At 46.5% G+C, this 13,010-nt stretch overlaps 1 non-coding gene across 1 annotated transcript; it reads left to right on the forward strand.

The window, feature by feature from the left end:
- Window positions 1–11,518: 11,518 nt before the first annotated feature.
- Window positions 11,519–11,589, forward strand: Trnas-gga (transfer RNA serine (anticodon GGA)). Its single transcript has one exon. It is a non-coding gene; the product is annotated as a tRNA-Ser (tRNA).
- Window positions 11,590–13,010: the final 1,421 nt, after the last annotated feature.

The following is a 13,010-nucleotide window of genomic DNA, read 5'->3' on the forward strand; positions in this document are numbered from 1 at the left end:
CGAAATCCTGCCTCATCTGTCGAGCTATCCACCAGCCAGGAGTCACAAATCACCATGTAAAATATTTTCGCTCTACGGTGCGTTATAGCTGTGCAATCGAATTCACAAAAAACGGTTGGAGAAAGCAACCGCAGACGGCCGACACGATGCACTCGTGACGTGGTGAAGGCTCCGTGCCTTGTTTCTTTCTCTTTTTTTTTTCGCAGATCACGCGCCGCTTATACATGCTTGAGCTTGTATCGCTGTACGCACGCCCAGTTAGTTATCCTCATTACGTTAGTTACGCTCATCGTTCTTTCGCAGGAACTCATTTTATTCGTTGGAGAACACACTGCACCGAGAAACGAGAAAAAAGAAAAAAGAAAAAAAATTGGGGGTCACCGCAGTGCTCCTTTAACGTGCGCTAAAATCCCAGCACACGGCACACCACATGTAACGTCAACCTCGCGGAGGAAGTGTGTACCTAAGCAACTTGTACCCCGCCACCAAGTTGCTAGCGTCCCCGCCCGTATTTGAACCCGTAACCTGCAGCTGGTTGGCCTGAATAGCTCTCCATAATATTACATAACAGGTCCAACCTTCACCGGAAATGGTACAGTTCGTCCAAACATATTAACTGTATGCGCCCCATTCTCTAGTACTTCAAAACACAAGCAAGATTTCGCTGTGTCGTGTCGTTATTTCTGCCACATACAGGTCCCAAAATAACGGACCACTGGAAGAAAGGGAGGACGCGTTCAAGGAAAAGTCACACAAACAGGCCTCTTGTTTAAAGAAGTATGGTTGTAGCCGTTTAAATTGTAAATGCAAACAAAATTTATTGCCGCGAATAAGTGCAAACTTGTTAGTACAAACGAAATGCGCCCTTTATTTATGTCAGTGTTATCGCTGTATCGAATTGCCCTTAAAAAAAATCATACCGAATTGGACACCATCGAAGTGGTCCACACAAAATTGCCCTCCAAGTTTCGATTGCTTAGATATCGTCTTTCCGGGATACGGTGAAACCAATTGAAGTGTACTGATCAGCAATTTCTGGATCGGTATTTACAAGTGTAGTCTCGTAACCCCTTTTTACAGCAACAGCTGTATATGCGGGTGCACGCAGAAATAAATACTTCAAAATAAAGATATTAAAATACCCCCGTGAAAATCCAACTTCCGAAATAAATCGCTGAAAAATTCACGCCCTCAAAATAAGCACTAGATAATAAATCATAGATACGCTTAGGGAGGGAATGTGCCGTATGTTAATTTAAGGGCGACACAACGTTCTTTCCACTGCAACGCACAATTCGAACGTTTTTATGTATATTTATACATTATGAATTATGTGTCCTTTAATAAGAACTGAAATAGTTGAAATATCCAGAAGAAGACGACGCATGTACGAATACAAGAGTAGAACACGGGCGCGATCTCAAAATTCGCGGATGCTTCGCAAGATGATATGCCGTTTTTAAAAATCTTATATCACTAATTAACCGCTTAGCTTCGCGAGTTTTTAATGTCTATGAACGTTGTTTTAGCGAACGAACCGATGGAAATGAATGTTTTGTGGTCACCCACCTAAAATGCACATTCGCGCGCGGAAAAATGCCGACAGGACTGACTTGGAGAAGGGACAAGGCGCAGGCTAGCTGGTGAAGAATCATCATGGACAGAAACCCTTAAACACGGAGAAAAAAAAGGACGACACATCCACATACAAGTTCTCCGTGTGTCAGGCTTCTGTCCATGCCGGACTAACTTGATAAGAAACTAACAAACGTGCTGTTCCGACATGTACGCCCCACTAAGCCTAACGGCAGCTACAGTGTGACATTCATTCTCTAAAACGACTTTCACACAAACCGAGAAGTCGTGAAGCCGAACGGCTTATTAGTGATGTCGGAGTCTTAGACACGGCATATCATCTTGCGAAGCAATTGAGCATTTTCTCTGTATGAGCCCTCCCAAGTGTACGACAGCCGTACTATTTTTCAGGGCTGACGTAGGGAGCTTCGGTCGTGCTCCAGTCAGAGAGGATTTATTTTGAAGAGTTGATTTGGTAAAGTGTATTTCTACGACTTTATTTTGCTACCGTGGATGTTCACAGAGTCTTTTTTTGATACGTTATTTTGAAAAGTGGATTTTACATGACATATTTTTAAATTCTTGTTATTTTTAAGCCATGTATTTCGGCGTCATCTCGTATATGCGGAGTTCGGATAACGCGCATGCGCCGTGTGTCCCAGATATCGCGGCGCGGTGAGTAAAAAAAACGCGGTGGGAAGGTGACTTGATGCGATGTTGGGTGTCACGTGAGGTGTGGTGATGCAGGTGGCGGGAGTGGAAAGCACAACACGCCAGACCTAGCGCTAGGAAGGCTACGCCGAGGAAGGTTTTTAGTGAAGGTTCTTGTCTTTTGTACCCGCAATACGAACTCGTTCAGAAAATATTTTAAAGGTTCCTGAACATCTGAACAGGGTTCCGGTTTCAATGCATTCCTAAGAGATAATTTTGAAATATAACATATTACATGTTAAGAACTCCCTAACACACAGAAGGAATCATGCTAAAGTCTGCCTGCAATGCGCATAGCGACACAGCTGTCTCTGTATTTCAGCTGCGAGTACCAAACACCGCATACCGAGATGTTTTTCAAAAAATGCACCCACCTATCATTGAGTGCATCGATGCACTCATGCTACATAAACTTCGAGAGAAGTGTTAGTCATCTGCACCGTCGTAGGGTACATTTCAAAGCCCAAACTGGCATTTTGTCTGCTCTTCCTGCAACTGTTCTTCTGTTTCGACAAATCAAAGTTTCCGGGAAGGTTGCGTCTATCAGCTTTATGCGTTTGCTAGTTCTAGTCATGTTTTGTGCTAATGACTACCTTGACATGAACTTATGTTTCGTAAAGTTTGTGCTGTAAATAAACAATACATATATTTACATATTGCACTATTTACATACTATTATATACTACACAGTTATATTACACTATATGGTTTGCCCTCTAATGTTCGCTACGGTCCTTTATGGACGTTTCCTACCTATGTATAGTGTTCCCTTTGGTGTCCATCATACGTTTACGTCATTCTGTGCTTTAGTTTGCTTCAGTTTTATTGCTGACAAACGTGGACGGTTGGAGAGAGGATTGCAGGAAAGAGTGGGGAAAGGGGGTTAGTATGCCACCTGGGCCGACTTCACGAGTAACTGTGCCGACAACCGTCTGCCAAGTCTTCTGGAAAACCCAGGGAAGACCTCAGACAGCACAGCCGGTGGTGGGATTCGATCCCACCACCTCCCAGTCCACAGCATGGCTGTGGAGGGGCAACCACCAACGACGGGTTGCTGTTCATTCACTTGGGCACGCCGCTGTTTGTTGTTGCTGCTGTTTTCTCTTTTCTCTTTTCAGAGCATTTTATTCTATGAAGTTACAATTGAAAGGGTAGATGTGTCAATGGTATCGCTGGTATCAATGGAAATACTAAAGTTTTTTTTTTTTTTCGATTACATATTGATATGCACGCACCGTCTTCCGGCGCGCCAGACGTCGTAAAAAATGTCTAAGACAAACAATCCTACTGAAACACGTTGACCGGGGCGCCACCACTCAGACACTCTTTGTACACGTGCTGCTCACGCCTTGCGGCTCCCCTAGTCGGCAAACATGGCGGCAAATTGTACAGAAAGCTGCGGAACATAAAACAGTATTCTTCCCGCCCGAACCATAGCTTCCAGAGCATTAAATTTTACATTCCCATCAACACATCTTTTACGACCACGCACGGCTTCTTACGGACAACTGCCCTCAGGCCACTGCGCCGTGCTAAGAGGAAAGCAAACACGACATTTCCACAGAGCGCAAGAGAAATGCACGTGCGTGGGCTGAGAACGCTGGTGCATGCTTTACTGGAAGTGCTTTATTACTGCGTTAGGAGGAAACTTTGCTGCTTCATAAATTGCATCCAATCCATTCATTATGTACATAAAACGGCGGCCACCTCTGCACATAACCCCCTACGATAGGATGGCCTTCGTCCGACTGTTTGCACTGTGCAAATATCGATAGGAATAATAAATTTATTCACGCAGAGCGACGGTAAAATGGGAGACGAAGGGGTGATGAACTCAGGTAGGGAGCCACTGGTGAAATATTTATTATAGAGCTCGTTGTCAGCATGCAATTTGTGCTTATCGGAAACGTAGTGAACGGACACACAGCAAGTTGCCATTAGGAACGTGCTACGGGCATCGAAAAAGGAAACAAGAAGGTCCTACGGTGAATGTGCGTCGAGTCCTGCTCGACTTGACTGTTTGATCGAGTGGTACGAACGACATGGTTTCGAACATCTTGCAGTACTTAAGCATGCTGAGCAAATACTTGCCAATATTACGGTACGGACATATGGCTGTACGACACACATGACAGTGATGGAACCGAATATCAACGAAGACGGTGTTTGGTGCCAGCCCCGTCCCCTCCGTGAAGTGTTGCTTCGTAACGCCAGAAATGTTTTTCATTGTCTGCGATTCATCTTGGACGTACAGCGTTACCGTCCTGAACGACCGTGCGAAACAGCTGGAATTCATTATGCTCGTTCGACACTATACCACGCCGGTCTCCAGGATTCTCTGGAACACACAGCCTGATCCAATCTTTCGGTAAATAACAGGTTACCGACAAGAACTAGTGACAGGGGCGCCATTGTTACGGTAGCGGGCTTCAAAGGCTTCTTTCGCTTTATACGGAACGAAAGTAGGGGGTCCCGACAAAGGCTCGGTTCGCAGATGGGGTTCCCCTGCAAGCACTTGCAGCGGGACAAAACTTTCTCGTTTACCCTCTTGACCGATGGGCTCCCGTTGTCATGAGACAACGTCAAGCCGCCATGCTGTGTCGGCCTGCCGCTGTTTTCGTGGGTGGGTGGGTCCTGTCCCTGGCTCTCTTCTGTAGCTCGCGGATAATCTCAGGGATTACCTAGAGATGGCGCTCTATGAATGGCGGAATGCCAGCGTCTTTCTCCTCCGAGGGGGAAAGTGGCTCATTTTTGTTCCTCTCGAAAGGGCAAATCCGCTAAAGCAGTCCAGGAAGACAGGCTAATCTGGAGGGACAACGTCTGTGGCGATGTGCGCCGACGCGTACGCACACGAAAACGTGCTAATGGTACGGATTACAAAGATAATCGGAGATTGCAGCGAGCGCAGAGTGTACGGTTGAGGGATTTCCGTTGGTTCTGCTGCAAAACATTTATTCGTTCGTTTCTGTCTCTCTTTTTTTTGTGTGTGTGTGTCGTACAGCCACTTCTGAAGGTTGGTTAGTTAATCCTTACGGTACTCTTACGATTCTTACAATAGAACTGGTACAATGCCACATTAACATATCTAGTTGACGAAGCATGTAGAATCATAAAAAAAATCGAGAGTGGAACCCTTCCTTCACACTCAGCTGTCACGCACTTGATTCCGAAACAGCTGGAAGGTTGTTACGCGTGTGAGTACTGCCGTGATAGTTCGAGCATAAATGTAATTATGAAGATATTACAGGTTTTGCGGCGATTAGTGACAAAGGCGAAAAAGACGATTTTAGATAAAGACGCCCTTTAGAAGCTTACTCCCCCTACAAAGTGTTAACCGGAACTGAAATGTGCATACCACTATAAAAACGTGTTATGCCTCGGGCCTTGTCGTAGCGCGCTTTCCAAGAAGAAACAACTGAGTAATTAACCACACTGACGCCAAGAAATACCTGATAGTGATCTTACTAAGGCAAAGAGACAACAATAGACGCTTTTCCAAAGATAACATTTCTTACGGGAAACATAAGTTGCCCAAACTTTTTCTTCAAGGGACATTTTCTTCCGAGGACACGTTCTCCGGGACCATGTTATCCCCAGTATTTTCCGACATCACCGCCGGCAAGATTTCCAAACAATTGGAAACGGTAAGCCGTCTTTACACTGTGCATACGTGCTGAAATCGGGCCCCTATGTCGCTGTTTATTTGTTGTTGTTGTTGTGGAAAATCGTTGCTAACAAGTCGCACGCACGCATGCCACGTCACGTTTCAACTTTCACTTTTTCATGTCGGTGTTCTAACGTAAGGCGGCACATCTCTATTCCGGTGTCCCGAATAATACAGAATGGCTGCAGTTCTAAATATACTCTGTGGTCGGGTAATTTATTTTGGTTCTAATCAGCGTGTTCCACCATGGCTCCTGTGGAACGCGTCCGTGGTCTCGGCGTGTTGGCAATGCACTTGTGCGGAACAACGCATGTAGTGAGTGCCTCATCCTCGTATAAGGATAGGAACAGTTATGTTTTGGGGTTCGGTACGGGCTTACCACAGTGGTTTGCTGTTAACTCTTGTGTTGTGATATGACAGTTCGATTCATTTCATTTTTTTTTATTCCGTGTTAGCGCCGCGAAGCAACTGCGGCTCTGAGCGGCGTACAGACGTGGTCAGATGGGGAGAGGATACTAGGAAGGTGTGGGGGACAGGGGCGTTAGTATGCATCCTGGGCCGACTTGAAGGGGCACTGTGCCGACATTCGTCTAAAAAGACTGTCGGAAAACCCAGGGGAAAATCTCAGACAGCACAGCCGGTGGTAGGATTCGAACCCACCACCTCCCAGTCAGCTCGACCTTGGCTATATTACCAACGAGCGGACGCTGGAAGCCGCTCTGCCATGCCGCTGGTCATACCATCCTTATTATTATTATTATTGATTATTATTATTATCACCATATTAGTAGAAGTATATGACATGTATATGACATGATATGTATGTTAATTCGGTATTTCCTACAGTTCCCATAGTTCTCACAGTTCAAAGCGGCGCTAAGCATTCTGGGATTTTCTGAAGTTGTCTATTGGAACTGTCAGGAAAATCACTATACTACATCTAATATGTCACTGTGCGCTACGCATGACAACGTATAAACACACGAAGCTCCCTCGCGATAACATAATTGTTAGCTTAGGAGGAAGAATTTTTCATAGGAGACCCTCCCCCACCAGCACCACCGAACCCCTAAAGAAATACCTGGCGAAAACGCAAATTAAAAAAAAGAGCTCGTAAAGCCAGCAGATACGGGTGTCAACTCACCGCACAGCAAAATTAGAAGACCCCCCCCCCCCCTCCCCGAGATGAACATCCTGTGAAAATCCCTGATTATGGGGATACAAAGTCTAGCCCAATACAAAAAGAAGCTCCCGAAAACAAAGGTGATATGAGGCTAAAATCTGTACTCTAAGCACCTTTTTATACTATAGGGAACAATTCGCGCCACATGCAGGCTGTTTTGCCATAACACTGATTACTGCGTTTTGTCCTGCCACTTTTGGCGGCACTGATTTCATGAAAGAGAATTGCCACTGCAGCTCAGGGCACTGCAGACAAACCTTAGCCGCCGTCAAGGCCGGTGTGACCGTTCTGCTTAGTGTACCCTGTGTTACACATGAACTGTCTTGTGATAGTGAGAGCAGGACTCCGCGACACACTGGCGACGAAGCGGCAAGATAGCTTTATCTTGAGGAGGGCTGTTCCATGCCTGAATACACCGTAATACGTTTCTGTGCTGCCTGTCACTTTGATCTAGCCACATGGGAACTTATAAATGAGAGGCCCCTAATGTGTCTACTTTTGTTCTTGCTTTTTTTTTTCTGTCGACTCCCACGAACCTTTTTTCCTTTATGTATCTTAGTAAGGTCTTTGGGGCCGCCATGAGTGTCTTTTGGATTTGAGATTTTTACTATTGTAACTGTGAGTAGTTTGATCTGTCCTTTTGGTAAAGTGTGCATGAAGACGGATAGACCTGCGTGATGTCGATGTAGATTACACGTCCTGAATGATTAGCTGTGTAGCACGACGCCCTACGTCAAATGCAACAGATCGGTTGACTGTTACTCGTTTCTGCTGGTAATTTGTTGAGCCTTTATGTACTGAAAATGCATTAAAATTATAGGGTAAGTCACAGGATGCAAGATCAGGTAATCATGAGTTGAGTTGAGATGAAAGGAAAAGAAAACCCTCTCTATTTCGATGGTTTTCATGATTCCAATAGGGTGGTGGTGGTGGTGGTGGTGGTGGTGATAGGGCTTGCCGTTGTCGGCCTCACGTATCTGGGCAACGTCACGACTCACGCCCTGGGGGAATGTGCGTCCTGGGCCGACTTCTAAGGGAACTGTGCCGACATATGTCTGATTCCAATAGGGGAATCCTGCTCACACACGCAATTGAAGGATCAGGTGCGAGCACGTCGCATGTGACTTCTGGCTTGTGGATGCGGTTGCAAAAGCGTTTGACTTATGTCGAAGTAAGATTTCCTCAACCGTACGGTACTTCGGTGCATCCTTCATTGGAAGAAGGGGATGCGGATGTATTTCATGGAAGGGAATTCGACTTTTGTTTCGCCTTATTAACTCTTCTGTTTCCTCTTCGCTAACAGTGCCCAGGCACTGCGCGTGTGCGCTGTTTACAGAGTGGAATATCTCCACACGACCTCCTGGAACACGTAATCTGTGAGAGCAACGTCCCCTGCAGGAATAGTGAACTGTCAAAAGCCGCCTAAGTGAAAATGTCCTTCGCTACATTCTGACATTCCGTTAATTCCGTCATATCATCGCGTGGCATCATGCCGGTGTTCGCTGGAGTGTACGCGCCACATTGTATCGTCCGGGTTCCATGCATATACTTTCACAACTATTTTTAGAACTCAGTTGTATTGGCGGAGTCGGTAGTGAAGCAAGCATCAGCCCTAGAACCTGGAAGAAAGCTGTAGAACTGGACATTCCGGCATACCTAGGAACGAAGCAGGATGCAGCAGCGTCATCAGCATACCGGTGGCGCCCGGCACGTCAGGTACACTTCACTTGCTCGGACTCTCGGTTCATCCCCTCAATTCCGAGCAAGAGAATGTGCAGGGATGTTTGGCTTAGACGAACTGCAATCGGATCGACACGACAGATCTAGACGTGACATTTGTTGTGCCTGCGTCGCTTCCTCTGCCCGCAGGGAACACTATTCCACTGATTCCGTCACAACGTCCCCTGCAGAAAACGCTTCTTACATGAGATCAGGAAAGCAGCCTCCCCCAACTGCTCTATGTGAGCTAGGTGTTGTGGAGAATATGGAACACATCATAATGTCTTGCGAAAAGGCTACAGCGGAGCCCGCCGCCCTTTGCATTTGGAGTTAGTAGCTCTTGACAGCCGCCCATTTAGAGTTCCTGAAGTACTCGGGCCGTGTAATTAAAAATTCATTTTACTGAGTGTCTTCTCCAATGCTCAACATCCGATTGTCAACGCCTATATTGTGTAAAGTTTATCCTTTACTGAAGAAAGAATATTTCGTAATCACGTTTACGCCTGTCTGTTATTGTGTACAAAGTTTAAAATATCTAGAAGGGCATTATATGAGATGACTTTGACGAACTACACGCATTTTGGACGACACGATGAACACGATCTTCTGCTCCAGCGTTTCTCTCGAGGCGTAGAGGCGCTGGACGCGCTGTCGCTAAGCGACAGCCTGTGGTAGCGAGTCCTCGGCCTCGCGTCGCTTTCCAGCTCTCGCTGTAAGACTCGCCCGTTTGGGAACGTAGCTTAACGTTGACACTTCTTTTTAGGTGGTGATAGTGGTCAGCCTTGTAGTTAGGATTTGCTACTCGTGCGTCAGCACATCCCTCAAGGTGTCTTACTTCTCACGCCAAACCAAGCCAACCGTTTTACATGAGCATCCTACGCTAACTGCACATCGGTGACTACTCCCAAAAATCAATGATGGCGCATTGTCGTTATTGTAAGGGTTTGGGTTACAGGATCCTCGCGGCTGACATGCCCTCTTTTCTATACAACGTGCCTCCTTCCCAACGTAAAGAGGCCGTAGTGTCTACTCGTTCTAAAGACGGTATTGCAATGCGGGCAGTTGTATTCCAGAAGTCCCCAAGCATATGTCGTCAGCGCACACACTATACTCGTGCGTTGTTGGACAATCGCTGTGGTACATAACCACATTGAACAGAAGACGACTCAGAGCGCCTCCTTGCTGTACTCCCCCTCTATAAGAACATGGTTGTCGCTGCTTCCAACGTCTGTCATGTCGTCATCTACCCTTCCTCGGAGGTAGTCTGCGAACCAACGTAGGAATCGCCCCTCGATGGCGCGGCAGTACAGAGCGCATCGTATGTCCTTTTGAAGTCTATAAGAAAGCTGCCACAGTGATCTTGAGCACACTTGTGTTCTGCGAAGGTCATGAAGTCTAAAACGTGATCCATAGCGCAGCTGCCCTTGCAGAACCCGAGCCTCCAGAAAATGATTGCGTGCTTCCATGAATAATTCCACTCGACTTGATACGAAATGGTATCAATTCGAGTGGAATTGTTGCATAGTTGCTCCGCAACTCAGCACACGGAGTTCGACGGGCTTACTGGCGTGGAGGACGCTTTATCTCGGGAAGATTTCGCTCGTTTCAGTAAGTGAGCTACACTGTAGAGCATCCAGAATTGAAGGGCGTTTGCCCTCACTCCAGCTCTTGTTGACGATGCTTTCAAAGAGCACTGAAGGGCGAAAATTTCTCTTCGGGGAATGAAAGATGACGTTACTTTAACACCAACATAAATAGAAACTGGATTGCATCGTGCGTGATTTACGCGCGAACGAAACCGCAGTTAGCCTTCTTCACCTTCGGAAGAAGCGCGACAATGCGGAGCGGTATCCTATTGGTTTCCTCGAACGATCTTCCGTGATACGCCGCCGCTCCGTATTGCCGCATTACTTGAGAAGGAGAGGAAGAGAGAAAGCTTAAACGGACTGTCGTATCTGTCGCGATCGATTCCGAAACTATAGAGCCGTTTTACTCGAGTAAAACGGCACTATAGTTCCGGAATCGATCGACAATAACGCCGAACATCCGACGCGAAGTATAGTCGTGTTCAACTTGAAGGGGCACTAAACAGCTCCACGAATATTCTCCAGTTATTATGCGCTATGAAAGATCGTGGCTCACGATATTCAATTATGAAATTCATTTACTTCTAGCGAGCGTCTTTACCACGAAACAATGCCGTTCAAAGAGCATAATCCGCGCGAGTCTCTCCTTCCTACTCAGAGAGCACCTACGTCACACGTCTCGCACGTGTAGCAAAGCTGCATTCCACTCACTGGAGATGGAGGAGATTTCTGCGGCTTGCGGGGAGAACCGGTTGTGGGAACATCGCTGTGACCTCGCGGAGCAATACAGCGCTGAAAACATTGTGCGCACATGAAATGGAATATTGTGGGCTTCTGATACCTTTTGATCTGGCTACCTTGGGATTGACAAGTGTAAATATGTTTAGAATAGACCTCTCCCTCTTTGTAAACAAATGACGTCATAGTGTTCGACAGCGCAGTTGAACTGCGTTCAAAGTTAGGGGCGAACAAATGAGAGAGTGATTGAGAAAGATGTAAGAGAGAATGGGAATAGCGTGGTTGGTTGTCCCCCCCCCCCCCCGTGCATGAGGCACTCAATGGCTCATGGGAAAACGGCCTGCTGGTGTGGTGTAGTGGTAGCATATCTGACCGGAAACCAGAAGACCCAGGTTCGATTCCTGGCGTCAGCGCCTCTTTTCCCTGAGTTATTGCAGTCGCGCCCGAAAGCCACGGTCTTGAGGGGATTACGATGGTCTCTGAAAGGGACGCGACCTTCGGTCCTACTTTTCTTCCAATAGCAGCGAACAAGTGCCCATTCGTGAAACTCAGCCCTCCGGTCTGGGGTCGCTACGTCCAACGAGACGTTACATCCATCGGTGGACGTAACGGCGCATTGGATGCAACGGCTCGTTGGCTATAACGGCACGGTATGGATGTACCGACGCGTTGGATGTAACCGCACGGTAGACTTGGTAATCTTTTGGATGTAAATGCTCGATGGATAAGCGGCTTCAGGATATGTCGGTCGTGTCCTAACCATAGCACGGCGCAATCATGATCGCAATGCCTTATCAAAGCCTGATGATCTCGATCATGAGTGCGATCACGGAGAACTAGCAAGGCTGCCGCGATCATGATCGCACCGAGCTATGGTCCTAACTAATATGGCATCGATGTAGTTTTGGAATCAGCCACTCCGTAACACATATTTCGCGGCGTATCCCCGGAATGTTTTTGTTTGTTTGTTTTCGTGATGTGATGTGATAAAGAAAAAGCAATGGGGATGTGAGTTTCGACGACGTCGAACTGGCTACCCCAGTACTCTTACACAAACAGATGATGATATGATGAAAAACAGAGATGATTATTTTTGTTTTCGTGAGAGTCTGTCAAATTACGCTGTTTTATGATTTGATTTGTTCACAAGTAACGGATAGAGTTGCTGTCGTGAGAGAATAAATTAGGTCAGGTTCTATTTATGAGGTTGGTCCACAAGTTGAAATCCCCAAATCTCAAAATATTCACATTCGCATTGCTTAGAACTCAGTTGATGTTGATGTTGACGAAAAAATAATAGGGAGAAATAGGAATCTCAGTAACATGCCTCATACCCTAACGACCGGCGTTTTGTGATTGTGCCAATATAGCAGCTGTCTATGAACCAATCAATGTCAATCCGTATTACAGGTCACTTTTTTGTTAGTTTTTTGCTATTCAAAGACGTACCCGTGAGGTACCGCGTTAGCATCTAGGTTTGACACAGGCGTCTATATTCAGCGACACCTGCGTTCTTTGCGCTGGCATTGGAACCACTGTCCCAGACTTTCCTACGTCTGTGGATGTAATGGCGCAATGGACGTAACAGCTCCTTGTGTATGGTTTTCCGTTGGATGTAACGGCTCGCTGTATGTACTGACTTATGGATGTATCGGCCAGAAATGGACGTAAAGTCTCGTTGGATGTAACGGTCGTTTGTATGTAACAACAGGGTGGACGTAACGACTCGTTTTTGGATGTAAGAGCACGATGGACGTAACGGCGCGTTGGATGTCGTGGCACGGAATCCAGCCCTCCCCTTCCGATTTGTTTTGGTTTCAGTCTGTCTACCAAC

The sequence above is a fragment of the Ornithodoros turicata genome, chromosome 2, assembly GCF_037126465.1.
Source record: "Ornithodoros turicata isolate Travis chromosome 2, ASM3712646v1, whole genome shotgun sequence".
NCBI classification, from domain to species: domain Eukaryota; kingdom Metazoa; phylum Arthropoda; class Arachnida; order Ixodida; family Argasidae; genus Ornithodoros; species Ornithodoros turicata.